This window comes from Ambystoma mexicanum, chromosome 3q, assembly GCF_040938575.1.
Source record: "Ambystoma mexicanum isolate Mex_15411 chromosome 3q, UKY_AmexF1_1, whole genome shotgun sequence".
Classification (NCBI taxonomy): Eukaryota; Metazoa; Chordata; class Amphibia; order Caudata; family Ambystomatidae; genus Ambystoma; species Ambystoma mexicanum.
Genome location: NC_090926.1, coordinates 312,123,847 through 312,143,207, shown reverse-complemented (window position 1 = coordinate 312,143,207; position 19,361 = coordinate 312,123,847). Strand labels below are relative to the sequence as shown.

Sequence of the window (19,361 nt, the reverse complement as noted above, 5' to 3'; positions counted from 1 at the left end):
TTAAATTCTGAGGAATATAATTGATGAGCGCAGAATGCTGGCACAGACTCATACTTTAGAGTTAATAAAATGACATATTTTGAAAAATCTTCACAAAGTGGTCCGCCTCACATTTCGGACCCCTCACATATGCCTGCATTTAAGAGGACTTATCTTGCCTTGTTCAACTTGCTCACGATTGCATACCCATTCTGACCTGGTTCTCATTGCTTCTGAGCTGAGGAAAAATATTCTAAAAGGGACGCCTCTGAATTTAATTCAAAAAGTACCCCCAACATAGGCAATGGTAATTGCAAAATCATAAATCATATATATTATATGCAATATGCAATCTGTTTAAGTTATATATCTTTGCGTTGTGCTCTTATCCATTCATGTCAATTGCATATCAAATTTCATATAAAATGATATATGCTCTTTACTTAATCCCAATCACTTTGGTATTCTGTGTACCTCTTGCTGTTCAGTATTTAAGGGAATCATTTTGAATGTTGACCATCTCCCCGACAGAGGGATTTCCCAACAAATCTGGAATAGAAATCTCAGAACGTTTAAAATGCAGTAGACATTCTGCAAAAAGGGCCTAGCTTCTGGAACTCCGATATGGGGATTATTTCTAATGAGCAGCTAGAGGAATATTAGAGGCGATAAAAAAGGGCACCCTTGCTTTGTTCCTCCTACCAAACAAAGTTTATCAGACTAGTCTCTGTTGATTGATGTGTATTTTATTTAGTGGGCATTTATACAGCGCCTAAACACAATTTGCTGTATAGGCACTTTATAAATACCCAATAAATAAAATAAATAAGTAAGTAAGTACCTGATGGCTATAAATCCCCATCCACCTCCACCACCCTAACCCTGTTCCTCTATGGCATGGGTCTGCAGCATTTGACTGTCTAGACTTTTTGGACTACGTCTCCTATTAGCCCTAGCCAGTATATTCAATCTTTCAGGATCATGGGAGCTGTAGTCTACTAACTGAGGAGCCACTTGTGTATAGGCACGTTATAAATGCCATATCATATGGTCTAGCTAATGTCTGCATCAAACGACAATATGGTCTGGTATGTTTTTATCTACTAAGGCCATAAAAGTGGAGGGCCTTTCATCTATTATCTGCCACGTATCTGCCTTTTACGAAACTAACTTGGTTGGAGTGAACACGTTTCGGAAGTATTCTGGCCAGTCAGATGACAGTACCCTTGCTGTGATCTTCATGTCTGTATTTAGGAAAGAGAAAGATATTTAGGAATTACAACCACAAGGCTCCTTCCTTTTTTATGGATGACTTATATTACCATTTCCAAGAAAGATTGCTGTTTTATTTCCACTTCCAATAGTTTATTGCATACCTTCACTTAAAATGAAGGCATCTTCTCTAAAACATCCCTAATAAAAAGGGAGTTTGAGAATCCATTGGTCCCAGGGGCCTTCTCTGTGTTTCTTCACACCAGCACTGTCATTACATTTTCAATGTTATAGGGTGGCGTCTAAATTATCCACTTCTTCTGCTGAGCATTAGGAAGATTTGTATGGTCTTAGGAGGGTTTTTAATTGTTCTGCTCAGCCATCATCCTTTTCTTTGTATAAGGAGCTGTAATAATCTTCAAAGCATTGCATTATCTCTTTAGAGTGACGATGCATTTTTCACTGCATCCTTTCCAGCCTTGGCTACCTCAATTTGCTTGCCAGTGAGAAGTCCCCCCCAAGTTGAATTTTTTCATAAAACATTGGTTTTCAAAATCTTACTTTCCTCCCTCCATCATTGTCTTTAGTTCTCGTCTCTTCACCTTAATTTCTGCGAGGAGATAGTCAACCCCTTGTGCATTTTGCAATACATTTTTCAACTTCTACATCTTATATCCAATTTTCCATTGAATTATTACTTTCTCCTTTACTTGTCTGGATCCCTCCATACTTACCAAGCCATTAAATATAGCCCATGCTGCTTCCCACTAAATAGCACTATAAATGTCTCCTGCATGATTCATATCCATTTGCTTCATCGTGGCCTCTCTCGGGGGGTATTACTGTGTTCTCTATTAGTGATATAGCTTTTCAGGATTCCTAACTGCGCCTCTATCACTAACATACTGTGGCCCTTGCATCCTGCTATGTAAATCGCCCCGATGAGAACATAAATCTCTTAGCTTCTTCAATTATGTTGAGTGGGTGTGAGAAGAAGGTAAATCCCTTTTTTGGGTGGGTTGAAATCTCGCCGGATAACCGCAGCCAAACTCCTGAGCAGAAAAAAAAAAGGAAAAAAATGGAAAGATGACAGTCTCTTCCATTTCTATGGTGGCGGCCAGGAGACTGGAGGAGAGCCGGGACTGGAGCAAAGCGCCAGTCCAGCAGATAAGTGGGGGGGTGGTGGGGGGTAGTGGAATGGTACAGGGATAGACTCCCCGTTGCCTTCCTACATTCAAAAACAAAAAAAAATAAATTGTGCCATGCGGGGGGGGGGGGGGGGTTTGGAGGTGGGTGGGGTTAAGTGCCTCGGCTGGTTGGAAACTGCTGGTGGAGAATGTATACTCTCGCCTGCTGCTCCAGCCACCTGATTGGCTGAGTGCCCTTCCCCGGTGCGAATGTTGAAGGTCTCATTTGGCCTAGCTAGCCTTCCTTGCATTACTGTACAAACTTAACGCTAATTGTAAACTCTTGCAGCAAAAGAGAAAGAATACGAGAAGGAATAAGATCAGTGCAAATTACACCTTTTATATGGGTCTTTTTCTGTTGAATAGGTGAGTGGCCCCGTTTCAGAAAGGATTTTGCTTGAAATAATGCACCCCTTTAGGGGATAATATCAATTATTCACCCTCTGGTAGGTTTCAGTAAAACGTAAATGAAACGTCTCCGTTCTTTAGTCCACCTACAATCCTTTCCGGGGCAACAAACATATTTTCACATTTCTGGTTGTCCTCTTAGGCAGCACAGGCGATTGCTTCGTTTTAAAAAAGAAGATCGTGTATGGGATTTTTCCTTTGAAGTCTTTGCAATGGGCTAAAATTGAGCCCTAACCATATAACCGCGCAGACCCTCTTTACTAAGATGACGGAGAGGGGCCACAGCTTCTGTTTCAAGGAAGGGGTATACATACCAACATGCTGCCGTCATTCCGGAGATACTAATCCAATCCTGCTTTCAACTTTGCAGCCTGGTACTTGTCGTCCTGAATTTATAAAAGGGAAATCGGGGAATTATAATCCCAGGATGCAGAGTGAAAACAAGGACTGGATTAGCATCTCCCGAATGAATGAAGAGGTAAGTGAAGGGGTTGTTAGTGTATCATGCCGACACACCAAATGCAGGACTCTTGTCAAACAGTAAACTGGTTGCAATGGCAGCTATATGTAGGGTGAAAGGAGGCCATGTGAATGCACAATTCACATGCAAACACGCAGAATCACAACGCGCAGCTTCCACACCAGCATGCAACACCGCACTGCACAGCTCAAACGCAACCGCGCACAACACCAAACCACCACCATTCAGTAATCCTATCCGTCTTCGGGATCACAGTACAGAGATGCGAATGAATGTTTAATTAGCTGGAGCGATGAGCAGCTTCCTTGTATCCAGGGGTCAAGTCCTAAAATTAAAGTGGGGGATATTTTCTTCTAATAGTGTTTTTGAAAACGTTAGAAGGTGTGCATGTTTTAAACTCCAAGAACCAATGCAAATGTTTTCCCTGGGACTTGCAGGACTGAAATGGGACATTTGACCTTTAGTTGTTTGTTATTCTTCATCAGGTTATACAGTGCAGTGGTGAAACAAACCCAATGACACGGTTTGTTCACTGAGGTCGGTCTTAATTCATAAATTCAAAGACGACGTTTAATGTTTCTCATTTTAGCTGGTGGGGGACTGAACCCGCCCTCTGAATAACGTGGGTGGACTCCGGCCTCCCCCGCGTTTACCCGCGACTTGAGCCCTTGTATCGAGGTTCCCCCACTAAGCAATTAAGAGCTAACTCTGCGGAACTAAGAGCTTGACTATGGAGTGCCACACAACTCCACTGTGAGCTGCGAGCCGTGCCTTTTTGTACATCATTCGTGACGCATTATGCTTTACATTTCCCCTAAAGGTTCCCCCGTGCCGCTGTATCCGCATTCCAAAACACAAAATCACTGCGTCGGAGCTCTGCTTGTAGGCAAAAGTAGATGCGCTGGCTGTTGGCGTTAAGCTAACCAGGCTCCTCTGGGATTGAGGCTATAGGTAAATAGCTCCAAGCATTGACGCACATTTAACATGCCAGACTGCAGCACTAGAACGCAGCCCAGCATTCAACAATGCAGAACTTGCATGCACAGGCACCAGGGCAGCGTACTATACAAACGTGCCAAGCAATAACAGAGCGCACGGCGCTTCTGAGGCACAACATCCTCACTCCCTACCTCTGGGCCCGAGAGATGAGCTGGGAAGGAGAAAGCTGTGGTGGGGTTTGAGCTGGCTCGGCGCCTTACCCTCTGCGGTGAAGTGGTTAACCTCATTGGCCTGAGACCTGGGTGCCGGCCAGAATCTGCAGTCCTCCTGAACTCTCTTTTGGTGGCGAGCAGGGTTGACCAGTCAGGGGCCCGAAACAGGGCACATGTAGCATCTACGGGCCGTGGAGGACAGAGGAAGCCAGCCACAGTCCTTCAGTGCATCGCAAGAGCTGCCATGCAACTCTAGAGGAAGCTGCCCGGGCCATGGTGGCTAGAATATCCCAACCGTGGGTACAAATTATGCAGTCGCAGGCTACCGGACAGGCATAAAGTCACTCGCCCCACGGCACGAAGGGCAGTTATCCACACGCACACACTAAACCACTTCTTACTCTCCAAGGGTGAGTTGGCACACACCAGTGGTGGGCACAAAACTTGCCTCATCTACCTTAAATACCACAACAGCGTAAACTCCCTCCAAAAAAGGCCGCAAGGACGTCGCATTTTAAAAGGGAACGAGGCGATTCCGAGAACTACTCAGCAAGCAATGTAGTGCGCAGACTAAAATAAATGCCTGGTGTGTTGGGAAAGTGCTCCTAACTGGAACACTAGTCCTATTGTACTGCGACAGCAATGTTTTCATTTCTTGCATTTTGTTCCACATTTACAGGAGGTCTACCAGCCATACTCCCATCCTTTCACATCTGCTTCCCAGAAATCTGCATTGGACTCTCCTGGACTACTCCCCTTCACCGCCCTTGCCAACCAAACCTAGTACAACGAATTACCCCTCTTCAGGCCTCGGCACTGGGAGACACCCATGGCGGGAGCTGGGGCTGTATACATGCACATTAGATGACAATACATGGATTTGACATCGCCATGAGAGACCAGTGACAATGCAGCCTGTGGTGTGCATTACATACACAGTCTAGATATGATGTATGGAGGAGTAAAAGTCTATAACTCCATCCAAGAGGGAGTATTTCTGTGCTTCACTTCTGTGGGAAACCAAGTTTGGCATCTTAAGGAAAAAAAGGCTCCATAATTTAAAGTGATTTGTCCAGGATCACAGTTTGGTCAAGTGGAGAATCCAGGATTTGAGCCCAGGTTTTCTAGCTCTTCCGTTTATAATTCAGTGGAGTGTTTGCTATGAAATCCAGATGTTGGGGAGTGGGGGCACAAAGAATGTTTGCCTTTAGGCCTAGGACAATGCAGATAAAGCAAACTCTCTCTAGGACTTTAGTCTGGTTGGGTTGAAGAGAGGCAGCTCTGTAGAAAAAGGGGTTGGAGTCAGAAGTTTTTTTTGTTTGTTTTCAAGACCCTTGGTAGGGAGAATTCTCCCTTTAGGCTGAATTTCCTAACCTAGTGAGTCTCCCAGCAGTTTTGCTGGATTTCTGGAGTTTTTTTTTTTCCTCCTGCCAAGAGTGAGACTCTTTTCCTCCCACTCTTGGACATGATTTATGGTATTCCTTTGACTGGTAATGTGTTTTATGGGCTATGGTGTCCTTTACTCCATAGGGTCTCATGTGTTTTTAGTACGCGTGTTACACAGCACCCTCCGTGCCTTAACACAGGGGTGTCATAGTGACACCCCACCATAGACTCCATACCCTGGGACTGACTACTGTCTCCCAGGGCATGTAAAGTCACCATTGGCTTTACTAGTCCCACATTATTAACAGAAACCAGTACAAACAATCATATTGTGGACGTACTGGTCGGGGCAATTCGATTGCCCCGGGGTCTGTTAGTCGAGGGGGCACGTCTCCATCCCCCCTGATCCGAGTTTTGGCTGGTGGCAGTGGAAACTACTTTTTATATTCGACCGCGAATATTTCCCTATGGGATTTTCCCATTGTTCGAGGCTACCAACTTTAATTATTTAATTCTCATAGCCTCGAACATACCGCCGGGTTATTTAATTAATATTAATTCTCCGGTTGGTATTTTTTGCCAAGACTCGATTCTAAAATGGCGTTTGTGTTCTCTTCTGTGACTCCAACCCAAGTCGAGCCCTTTGTTCCACTTTTTGGCGGGCTTCTCCACAGAAGCCTCCAAAAGTGGTGCCACTCTGTCTGGGTACCTCAGGGGGTGTGGGAGGGGGTTTAGGCACCCTGGACTGAGTTACCTTGGTAACTCAAGTCACACTCTTGTGTGATTGGCCCAAGTGGTGAGCCGGCCGGCTCACCACTTAGCAGGTTTGATTTTTGATTGACAGCTAGGCTGAGTGACTGGGGGTATGCTGCATAAAAGCAGGGCTTTGGGGACTGGAACTTCAGAAGTCGCCACAGGACCTGAGAATCCGACGAGGGAGAAGCTGAGCCGACCTACCACGACGACACCACCGGTGGAGCCCTGCAGAACCGACTCACCACTTCCCGACGACAGAGAAGATCTCCCGGCTGGAGAGGCTTCTTCCCCTGACTGGTGGGCACAACCAGTTTACCTTTCTTTCTTCACACCCGAGACCGGTTTGTGGTTGAACTGCCCGTGCCAAGCACCCCGGCGGCCGGATAGCCACTCACCACTGAACCGCGAATCAACAGACCGCTCCTTGTACCCGAGAAACTCCGCGGCTGGTTTCTTCCCTGGCAGTGCAACGGACTCCTGTCTTCCTCCACGACGAGATCCTCTCTTCTCCCGGACGAAGCACCGACTTGCATCCGCTGCCAGGAACAACTGCCCCCGCTGGAGTGTTCTCACCACTTTAAGGTACCGTGTCCACCAGGCCTCCCTTTCTAAAGACTGCTACAAGGTAATAATAACGCCTTAACCTTCTGGACTGGGCTGGCCGCCTTGACCCTCTAACTGGTCCCTTTCTTTGGTCCAACTCCTTTTTGAACCATTACAAGACTTTTGTGCACTGCAACCGTGTGACCTTGGACACATTTCGTTTCGATCCTCTTAAAGCGGATCCGGCCTACTGACTCTGAATTCACGGTTTTACTTTGCCTTCCTCTCTTGTTATGTTCTTGTAAAAGTGTTGGGATCTGTTTCAATTTGTTCTCCGATTTTCTCTCCCTTTTTAAAACGAACTATTAGAGTACCATCTACGTTAAGCGCTCACAGCTGTCTGAAAATAAGTGGGGCTTTACTTAAGACTTGTCTAATATTCTTTTATGGAGTGTATATCTTTTAGTGACCGTGTTTTTGAATTGCTTACTATTAGTGCCTGTGTGTTTTTCTAGATGTGGTTTTAAATAAATCATTATATCTCTTTTACACCAAGCCCTGGTCAGTGTTTACTTGTTCTATTGTGTGCTCTTGACCTATTGTGAATACTCTGTATACTGCCCAACTCTTCTTGAGGGAAGTCTGACTGCTCAGCCACAGCTACCAAGTGAATCTGTGTGGTACAGACTGCTACCAAGTGGGTTTACTGCCAAACACCTGTAGTCTTAAATCTTTTGCAGTGGTCCCAGAGGGAACTGCACAGGTTTCTGCCTAACAACCCTTATGATAGCTGCCACGTTGAAGAAGGCTGGGAAGGTTTCTGGTTAATAAGGAGAGGGAGGAGAGGTGTGAGCAGGTGACAGTAGCAATCTTTTTGACATTTGGGGGTGCAAAGGGAACAAACCAGCAGAAGATGGGGTGGATCAATTAGCTCATCAGGGGCAGTGGGGAAGAAATGGGACCGTAAAGAGAGGAGGCTGGACAGGATGTCCCATAGTGTTATGATTTTAGAGGGACAGGGGTGGGCAGGCCTATAGGGTACTCCGGAGATTTCAGGCAGGCCCCTGCAACTCTTTTGTGTGGTACCTTATTTTATTTCCATGGGGTTGGGCTTTCTGAAAATTTGTGGCAACTTTGAATATTATTTCCAGGGCCTTTTTTGGTTCCCAGACCAGACGACCCCTGGGCAGGAAACAACGTCAGTCAAGAGGGAGGAGGATATGGAGTGGCATTTAAGCAGGACAGGTATTTTCTGGAGAGCCCTGGACATCGTGCGAGAGGGTGTGTGTGGGGGAGTAGGGGGATAAGGAGAGAGGCCACGCAATCAGCAAGGTTCGCGGGGGAGCAGTGCTTGCACCAGCAGCAACCGGAGAAGCATTGCTGTGCACAGCTGCTGGAGGGCTGGGGAGGGTCATGGTTCAGTGCAGGCAGGAAGAGGTCTGGACAGTGATGATCAAAGAGCAGCCAGAGCGTTGCTGAACTAGGTAAAGGGGAGTGTGATGGTGGGGTTAAGAGGGGCAGGGGAGGGAGAGCAAAGAGTCCTGCACAGGCCACGATAGGGGGGTCTTGGAGTCAGGCCTGAAATTTCTTTTGGTGATGAGGGAGAGGGGAGTCGCAGTGAAGATAGTAGGGTTTATCCCCGACATGGGACATCCGGAAATGTATACAGACAATTTCCGACAAAACTCAAGTATCACTAATGGATCGCATGACATGTCGTGATCTGCTCAGGGTTTTAAAAGAGTGTGGTGTTGTCCTCGCTCGTGAAGGCAAAATCGCACTTTGGGCAGGGCAGGCCATAAAGGACTGGCTCCTGCATAGGATGGCTAAACAGATGGCCGTGTCTAACACCATAATAAAGCCATGGCTTTTAAGTCAACAAGAGTTCATATTCTGGAACTTTTATTTTAGTTTTTTTCTGGATGTTTGCAACTTAAAACGTCCAGAGGCAAATTGCCATTGCCTATTGCCTTAAAAAAAAAAATAATAATACCTACTTGCTTTACTTGTTGGTTTTGAACAGAGCTGGAAATGGGAATAATTTACTGGGCGATCCCACAAGTGCCATGGGTGGGGTGGAGTTCGGAGGAGGGCGTTTGGAAGGGGGCTGGGCTGGCAGTTGACCTCATGCAGTCCAGGCACTTTGCCCCATCTGCCCCGCGCAGACCCCACCCTAACATCATTGGACAGGCAGCCATACCTAATAATACACAAATGATCCTTGTCTGTAGCATCTGAAGTGAAAGCATATTGCCAGCTAGGACAACGTTGCCAAATATATACATCAAAAGAATAAAACCAATTGTAAAACTGTCCAAAGCACCAGTAGGGTGCTTAGATGAAAATTAATAAAAACATTAAAATAAAGTCAAAAACAATGCAGCGAGGGGCGTTAATAGCTGCAGAGTACCTTGGACAGGCAGCCAATGGGGTGCTGAAGCCCTGAATGTCCACTGAAAAGCTATCAATCACTCTTTGACAGCAGGGTGCTAATGTAGAGGAAACCAGAGTAAAAAAGAAAAGAGGATATGAATGTTGCTGGATACTGCAAGAAGCCTGAGGGAAGAGATGGACTGAAGGCGCCAGCAAAGGCAGCCTGTACCGTATGGGCTGAAAGGAAACACTCAAAGGAGCATGTTGCTGTGCCATGAGATTGCCAACATGGGGCAGCTTCTCAGGGGTGCCCTTGAGGCTCCAGGGCCATTTCAACTGAAAACATTGAAAGGACCCGACGCCGTGCCAGAAAATGTAAAAAGAATCTCTGGCCGTCAGAGTTAGAAAGAGGGCCTCAGAGAGGCCTTGCGCATCAGAGGGGGCCTGTGGTTCTGCTGCACTGGTCGGAGGGTGGCAAATCCCTTTCTGGAATCTTACTGCACCTACAGGGATATTGATTATTTTCCTGTTTTATACCTTCTGTTTCTCAGGGTTTGTGTATAAATGTCTGGGGGTGCAGGTCCTGCACCAAAAAGGGCCACTTCACGTATCTACTCAATCGCTCCTCTGCACTTTAATTTCTTTAACCCCTCCCCATCTCACTACTCCTTCCAATATCCCTCCATTCGCCCAGTCTCTACCCACTTTCCCTATCTCTTAATCCCTCTTTTCCTCCCTCTCTCCATCCCTCAATTGCTTCAGGTTTCTTCCCTTTGCTCCTTCCATCATACACTCCCCTCAGCATATCTCCCTCTCATCCCTCCTTCCCTCTCCACACCTTACGTCCTGATCCCTTCATCATTTTTCCGCCCTTTCTCGCCCCTTCCCAAACCCAGTTATCCACATTCTTCCTCTCCCTGAACACCCCCCTCCCCTTTCGGATCAACTCTCCACATATCCATCTCTAGCCCATTCGCAGCCTCCTTGTGTCCATGTCTTTATCTACATTCCTCTCCCACTTTACTTTCTTCCCCTCCTTTTCACCATGTTTCTCTCTCTTCCAGTCTCATAGGCAGCTGCATCTTCTGGTTGCACGCAGCGTTGCAAAGCATGTGCCTAACGAGCACAGCGTAGCCGCTGTCCCCAGAATGAAGACTGGGGTGATGATGAGGCCCAGTCCCATTTTAGAAGTGAGCAGCACCTGCTAATTTCGCAAGATGCGTGCTAACACTTCACTAAGAAAGAGCCCAGCAGGAGCTGGAAGCCTGACGCCAGAGCCCTTTGCTTCGGCTCAGTGGGAGAGACTCCCAGGCTAAAGCACAGCAAGGGCCGGAAGCAACAACTCTGCCCTACCACACAACAACACGGCTTTGCTCTAGTCTAACGGGAGATCCCAGCCCCATGGCTGCTGTCGGTCACCCCTGCTTAGCGCCCCCCAACCCCTATGCGGCGCTGCAACAGTGTCCGGGTCTCTGCCCCAACTCCACTTGTTCCATTACCGTTTTATGGCGCCTTCAGCTACATGGACCGCTCTCCTGTTTTGCTTTTGTGCTCGCTTGGAACCATGCCTGCCTACATTTGAAAATCAAAATTCCTGAGATTTAAGACCCCGCCCATTTGCACACGGCTCCGCCCACACGCCCCGCCCACCCGTCAAAAAGGTAAACTTGGTTGTTGTAGCCTTCAGTTTGCTTACTATAGTATTGAAAATAATAATTCAATGCTATAGTAAGCAAAATGTCATTGGATTGAAAGCACTATTATTGCTGTGGTGGCGCCCTCGGTGTGCTTACTATAACATTGAATGAATGATTTTCAGTGCTATTTTAAGCAAAATGAAGGCGGCGCAATAGTGCTTTCCATCCATGTCATTGCATTGAACGCAGCATTATTTCGGCAGCGCTGCCGCCGCCTTCCTTTTGATTAAAATAGCACTGAAAATCATTCATTCAATGCTGTAGTAAGCAAAATGAAGGCGGCGCCGCAGCAGAAATAATGCTGTTTCAATCCAATGACATGGATTGAAAGCAGCATTATTTCGGCTGCTGCTCCGACTTCATTTTGCTTACTATAGCATGAATTAATTATTTTCAGTGCTATGGTAAGCAAAATGAACGTGGCACCATCGCCGTAATAATAGTGCTTTCAATCCAATGATATGGATTGAAAGCACTATTATTATAGTTGTGCAGGCAGTGGGCACGAACATTTCGCGCCGGGTCCCGTCATATTCTCCACCTGATTGGCTACCGCGGCAGCCAATCAGGTGGAGAATATGACGGGACCGGAAAGAATCTCAAAATTCCTGAGATTCAAGGAACTTTTCCGGAGACCCGGAGAAATGCTTGAAATTCCGGAGTCTCCGGAAAAATTCCGGAGGTTAGGCAGGTATGCTTGGAACTACGCTTTTTTGGCACCTTGGTTTGCCATCCCCGCCCCTGCACTCCAGCCGGCTATCTTCTTGACTTCCCGACATCAAACTTTTTCTTACTGGCCTCCATTGGACTATTGACATTCCCTGCAATGTGTTGCCTTCTAGCCTAATCGTGACTTGTTGCTTAATAGTTTGGATCCGTTTGCATTCTGCTACTGCTGCTGGGCTTAAAGTGGGCATTTTCCCTTGTCTCTGTGAAATTCGAATCTGCCGGTTTAAACCTGTGCTGCCCTGTTAAAATGGTATGCTTTATTCCATCCTCTCTGGAATTTCAAATGTGCCAGTCTTACAATTGTGTTTTCTGCTGTATGTTGTATCCTATGCCGCCTCCTCTCACACTTCATTTGAATATTGCATTGCTTTGTGTATTTGGGTCATGTCCTGCAGTTCCCCCCTCTCCCCAACTGCCTTCACCCCCCCCATTGGTGCTCTCTATCTCTCCTATATTCTTTCATTGTTATTCTATCACCTTTCCTAGTCTGGAAGGAAAAAGTTCAAGAAGGACCATCTGGTCTCCAATCCAGGCCTCCCCAATCGCTGACCCCTATGTCAATGCTTCTTCCAGACAGACTGTCACTGACATCCTCTTTGTCGTCCCCTGGCCAGCCCTTTGGACTCTCCACTTGGTCTCGGCACTCTTCCCTTTCTCTTCTTTTCCCATTAATGGTGGCACCTATTGGGAGGTACTCTTGGCATCCTTCCGGTCCTCTAGGGTCATCATTCATGCCTACTTAAATGGTACCGTCATGGCCTAGGGCTCTCACAACAGCCTCCTACTTCTTGATAGGCGTCTCCGGTCTCTCATCAACTTCCTCCCCTCTCCTGCCACTCCTCTTCCTTTCTTCCCTCTGGCTCCTCTACCACCAACTGGTGTACCATGCCCCCTGTTCCCCTCCTCGCAATTCCTTCAAAAGTGGCAACTTGCTCCACTTACCTACCCTCAACTCTAGCTCTCCCATCAAAAACTCCTGACATCTGCCACTTCCTTGAGAACCTTGGCCTCGATGTCCTCACTCTCACTGATGCATGATTCACTGCCAGCTCTGTCACAAGTTTGGACACTCTCCTCCCTGAGGGCTACAAGATCCACTCTAAACCCTGGCCTAACTGGTCCAGGGGCTGAGTGGCCCTGATTTTCCCTGAGTGGGCACCGCTACCATCATACCCACTCAGGGCCTATTCCTCTTTCGAATGTCTTGTCTGCAAGCTTGATGCCTCCCCTGGCATCTCTCCAACTCTGTCCACCACTATAGGTCCCCTGGCCAGGACTCCCTCTTCCTCTTTGAATGGGCTGTCCTTGCCTCTTCTTGCCTGACCTCCTCCTAACTATTCCTCTATGGAGACTTAAATATTCACCTTGACTCCCATAATGCAGCCTCTGGGCACTTCCACAAACTCTGACTCTCTTTCACTCTTCATTCTTCCTTCCGGTCCTACACACTCTGCCGGTCACATCTTGGATGATCTCATCTCCTCAAACTTCCCCATCTCCAACCCTCCCCTCTCATTACTCCCCTCTCATTACTCCCCTCTCATGATCTGATCATGCTCCCCTGTCTTCTTACCTGGCTAAGCCTATGAACCTTCTACATTGAGAGAATGCAGTTTTGAGATTTGGGTGCAAGGAGATTTGTACTCCGTTTATACGGATTGGAAATCTGGTGCCTCTTTATCCTGAAATGTAGAGCTATACACTGGAAACCTATCCCCATTTTTTTGCTCACTCTGTTCCTGGATAGACGTAACAGCACCATTTCTTGACCTTATATGTATCAACATATTAAAAGTGTGGAAAAATATTTCCCTTGCAACCTCTCCAGAATAGAAGGCGGCTCTTGGGTAGATACTCCCAACTAGAAGGAAATTACCTTTGCAACCATTTGTGGGGTTTACTAGACTGTGGAGATTAATCCCACCCAGTTTAAAAGGGTATTGTGTTATTGTGTACGTTGGGAAGATAAGAAGTCAAAATACAGAAGACTTATCACCAGTATAAAACACAAGAAACTTTTCACCCCGATGAATTTCCATCATTTATCTGTGGCTTATGGACAAACTTGTGCAAGTTGGGTTTTAGAGAATAGTTAAAAACCTCTCAAAATAAGAATAACCACCCCAGTGTGAAGAATCACACAGAGTATTGATATATACATTAGAAGTCAACCCACATTTCTGTATCCCTTGTGTTTTTGTACATTGTTTTATATGTTTTTATCTAGTTTTATGTAATGTGATTATTTTATGAGTGCAAAAAATGTCTAAGTGTCTAATAAAAGTTGTTTTTGCTATGTATATAAATTGGATATTAAATATTTCACTAATTGTGTGTTAGCTTACCTGTGTTGGTGTAGACACCATCTAGTATATCTTTTTGTAGAACATATATCTTACTCATGTGGTAATAAGGTTATGATCCCCACAGCAAGATTCATGCCGTTTGAGAATAGCACCTGGCTAAGCCTCCACCCGCCCTGCCGGCCGCCATCTCCTTCATTCGATCAATGAAGAGAGTGTCAGTTGATGCTTTTGCCACCACCTTCACTCCCCCTCCTACTCCTGCCACTGTCTCTCACCCAGACAGCCCTCACAAACCTTCATCTCTCCATTTCTAACACTCTTGACATCCTTGTCCCTGCCATGAAGATCCGCAAGAAACTGGCCTCTAAGTGCAACCCCTGGTACGACACTGCCCTGGCCGCTCTGAAACGCAAGTGTAGAGCGGCTGCATGGAAGTGGCAGGCTTCAAGCACATCCTCTGACAAACTGGCCTGTCGCCTGTTCCAAAGGCAATGCAGACTCCATCTGTTCTAAGAGAGCCTATATCCAAGCCTGCACCTTCGCATCCTTTAATAACTCGGCAGAACTTTGCAAAATATGCAAGGAACTCGCCCACCTTAATGCAGTCTCTTCTTCTCCCCTGCCCTCCCTGTCCCTCTGCACTTCTCTGGCCTCTCACTTCCTGTCCAAAACTCAGAAAATCTCTCTTGCCTCTACTCCACACCCTTATCCCTCCCCTTCTCTCAGGCATCCCTTGCCCATTCCATCCCCCCCCTTTTTCTCCCATAACACCTGATGGTTTCTAGACAAGTCTGCTCTATGAAGGTCTCATCCAAACAGGTACTCCCCTGCTCCTCCAGAACTATCAAGGAAAATATTGTTTCCCTTGCTCCTGCCTTGGCTGATTTTCGCAATCACTCCTTTGCCACTGGATCTTTCCCCTCACTCCTCAAGACTCCTTTGTTCACCCCCTCCTAAAAAAGCCTTCTGCTAACCCTTCCTTTCTGGTTAACTACCGCCCTATCTCTATTACCCCCTTCTTGGGCAAACTCTTGGAGAAGCTGGCCGTCTCTCAGTTTCTCCATCACACTGAATCTGTTGGTTGCCTCACGACAATCCATCTGCTTTCAAAGTTGCCAAGGGAACAGAAACTGCTCTCCTGCAGACTTACTCACTAATTTCGATTGTAGTTCTCCTTCGGTTCTCATCCTTCTTGACCTTCCCTCTGCCTTCGACACAGTCAATCATGCCACCCTGATAAATAGAATCTGTGACACTCTTGGCATTACAGACCTGGCTCTGGATGGTCGACCTCCTTCCTCTCGGACCACCCTTCCCAGGTTCAACTGGGCCCTTTTCTCTCCTCATCTAACTCTCCACCTGCGGTGTCCCCAAGGGCTCTATCATCTTTCCCTGGCTCTTTAATATCTACTTGGCCCCTACAGCCCATTTGATCTCCACCTGCTCTCCTAACTTACAGTGTTATGCAACTACCCTCCTCTTCCTTGCTCATTCCTGAATGCCCCTCTGCTATTCAGGCATGGTGCACTACCAATGATCTCTGCCTTAATGGCAATTAGACAGAGATCCTTCTCACTGGGACCTCTGCTCCCTCTTTCTCCCACACCCTGGCCCCTCTATAGGCCCCCTCACTCTTCTGTGAAGCTAAAAACATTGGTGTCATCTTCAACTCCTCCCTTTCCTTCCAGCCTCACATCTCGGACCATGCCAAGAAGGCCCACTTTCAGATACAACTCATCAGAGGCATTCTCCCTTTCCTCACGTTGCCCCCAGAAATGCAAGGTTTCCAGAGCTCTGGTTCTTTCCAGGCTGGACTACTGCAACAGCCTCTTCCTCAATTTGCCCAACTTCTCCCTCCGCCTCCTTCAACTAATCCAGAACAGGACTGCAGGACTTATCCTTGGCCTCAAGCCCAGGGACCGAATCTCGCCTGCCCATAAGTCTCTCCACTGGCTCCTGGTTGCTGCAAGGTTTAAGTTCAAGAGACTCTGCATCATCCACAAGGCTTTCTGGGGCCTGGGACCATGCTACATACCACTCTCTCTACCAACATACCTCTCTGCTAGAGCCCTTTGGTCGTTGGGCTCCAACTATCTGCTGATGAGACGTTTTTCCAAGCCAAGAGTGGGGAGTAGATCTCTCTCCTCCGCAGGTGCCTGCCTCTGGAATGGCTTCCCTGCCCCTCTCAAACTTGAGGCTGATCTCCCCAAGTCCCGGAAGCTCAAGACCTTCCTTTTCTCCTCTTCCTTCCCTCTTCCCCTCCCCTGCTAATTTCCCCCTCTGCCTTTGACTGGCGACCTGGTTCCTTTAGAGTCCTATAGGACAATAGGTCCCCCACCCCCTTATCCAGTCTACCCCTGCACTTGGTCTCCCCAGACCCACTCCCACACATCTTGCACTTGTCCTTACGGGGCCCCCCAGCCTGCATTTGACTGGCTGGCCTTGAGCCATTCCAGTCCCCTTCTTCACACTTAGTTTTTGCCACCCCCATCCCTTCCACTGCTTCGCTTCCCCAGACCTGTCCCCCCTGGCCTTCCTTTGCACTCTCCTGTAATGGGCCCCTCTGCCCCTTTCCTGCACTTCCCCCTCCTAACCTCACCCTGCACTTCTCGATATTGCACTTGCACTATCTGAATGTCACAAGGCCTCCTTTTTTCTCTCCTGTTCCGCCACCCCCTAGTGTTGTTGCGCCTCGAAACGCTTGTATATAGGAACAGTATAAATAAAAACAATTTTCAAAAAAATAGATCTGCTCTGCGGGCTCTAACAGTGAAAGCTCACAGAGCAGATTAGATCCCAGAGCCCTTACCTCCGCTGGGAGGGAGAGAGACTCCCATCTTAAAAGCACAGCTGTGTAGTAACGAGGGAGTCTCTCTCCCTCGCAAAGGCAAGCTGTCTCTGGGATACGGGGAGATATATTTTGCCAGATCTCGGATCCGGCAAAATACGGCCCAATAATCCAGTGCTGGACCAAAATGCCGCTGAAACAGGTCTAGGGTTGTTTGTTGCCTCAAAGAAAGGGATGTGACTGAGCAGTTTGGGATGGATTGCCCTTTCTGGGTTAGTACTAAGCCTGATTTGCATATAAGGGCGCGGCAGGCTGAAAACGATGGTCTGGAGGGTTGCCCAGAGCATTGCCAGTGGTTAGGATTAATGCAAAACCTTCCAGCCTCCAACATGTCGAGCAGAGCTGCAGATCCCCTCTGCCTTGTGGCTTCTCGCCACCTTCATACCATTATAGATGCAGACCTCAAGGAATTCTAATACAAAGAAAATAAATGTGGGCTGGCCTGGTTGCTCACATGTGAAATGGGTCCACTTGCGCAGTCAGAAGCATATGCGTGTCATGATCGGAGGCCTAGTAAAATGGGTACAGCCATTTCATAACCCGAGACCTTTAGGCGTGCCCCATCTCACACAGGATTGACTCAGGCTATACCCTTTACCTCTACGCGTCCGGGTCCTTCATAGTTTTGTTTTTGCACTACAAATGCATGGCCACAGGGGAAGGAGGCAGGACTGGATGTGCCATTTATATGGCGCCATTGGGGCAACTCGGAGTCATCAAACTCGCGCTATCAAGAGCTGCGCGCCTGAACGCCAACGCAGTGCAATTACACCACAGTGGTGAGGAGTCTCCAGCAGTGACGTGAGTCAGTCCTATTGGACTCGAGCAGTATTGGCGCTCCCCATCAGTGTCCCGCCACTGCCAGTGGACACGAGCAGGAGGGCACTATAAGTGAAGACGGACTCCAGCAGTGGCCGTGCTTTCTCACACAGTGCGCTTTAAATTATAAGCTCTGCGAGCTGCTCCCTCTGGGATCCCCTCCGCGCGGTTTCCATTACAGATAAGTGCGGAAAAGAAAACTCTGAAAGCAGATGCTGCTGCTGCAGCCGAGCGGGATCACATTCGCCGCTTTGAGGGAATTATCAGCAAAATGATTTATTACGCAACTTAACTTGGGTTGCCAAAAATAACTTCTCCGTCTACCCTTTCGTCCCATAAACCAGTTTTTGTTACAAAATGTTAGGCCCCTTGCCAGTTTCTCACAGTGTGGAGGCGATTAGGAGGAGGGGTCAAAACACGTGAGGGGGCGGGCGATGGATGGCGGAGCGTGAGGAAGGAAAACGAGGGCGGGAGGTAGGAGGAAGCGGCTAACAGAGGGCTAAAGGGGGGGGGGGGCTCTAGTCTACCATGCCCACGGCACTGAGCTCTCAACTTCCCCTAGCCATGCCTGAGAAATCCATCCATTCATGTTTTTCTTGGAACTCTGGGACTTGTAGTTTTTCTAAATTTAAAATGGGAAACAAAACCTACACCTCCCAGAATTAAAATGGAAGAAACAGCGCTGGGTATTCTCACACATGGCACAGGGATACCAGCACTTTTTGATTCGGCTAGCGACCCCTCTCGACACGGTCAGGGACGCAGTGAGAAAGTTGCAAAAGGTATACATTGTTCCACGCCACCCACCACCCCACAAACCCTGCCGCCCTTAAGGTTTAGTCACACGATTACAAGACACCCTGACACTAGTCCATTTCGACATCTGCTGCCCTTGACCAGGGTCTCTAAAGTGACTTGGCCAACCGGATTTCCTATGGCGCTAAAGGTAATGGAGAATGTTTTTTTTTTTTTTTTTTACCTCTGATGAGACCACTAGATACCGAAAATACTGCTCTTCCCCAGTAGATGTCACTGTCAGTCATGTTTAAAATCACATCACCAGTTACATTTATAACTTAGTTTATTTGCTTTCCAAACCGAAGGGAAAGTATAATCTAGATAATACATTGTATTTTTAAAATATATTGGTGTATTGTCATTAGAATGATTTAATGACATTCATGCATAGGATTGATGGATTGCTCCAACAGAACAGAAGGAATACAACGACTTTTGATTTTATGTTTGTAAACCTAATTTATTCATTTTTTAACTGCACATTACACACCTATTAAAATAGACTTGACTCCCTTTCATTCCAGGCACACAAGTGCGACTGTGTGCGTCGGGCCCCTCTTTTCATTGCATGGGCAGCATGGGCCTCAGCTACAAGGCCGCATCAGAAACTTCCTGGGCCTCGCCCCACACTATGGTTTCGCAACGCAGATGGCCCCTCTTCACTTCTTATGCCACTTAAAGCACTGAT

General features: G+C 47.3%; 1 protein-coding gene across 1 annotated transcript in view; it reads right to left on the bottom strand.

Moving 5' to 3' along the window:
* The window catches only part of ADCY6 (adenylate cyclase 6), an 820,353-nt gene that overhangs the window by 488,587 nt on the left and 312,405 nt on the right, over positions 1-19,361 (bottom strand). The window lies entirely within an intron of this gene.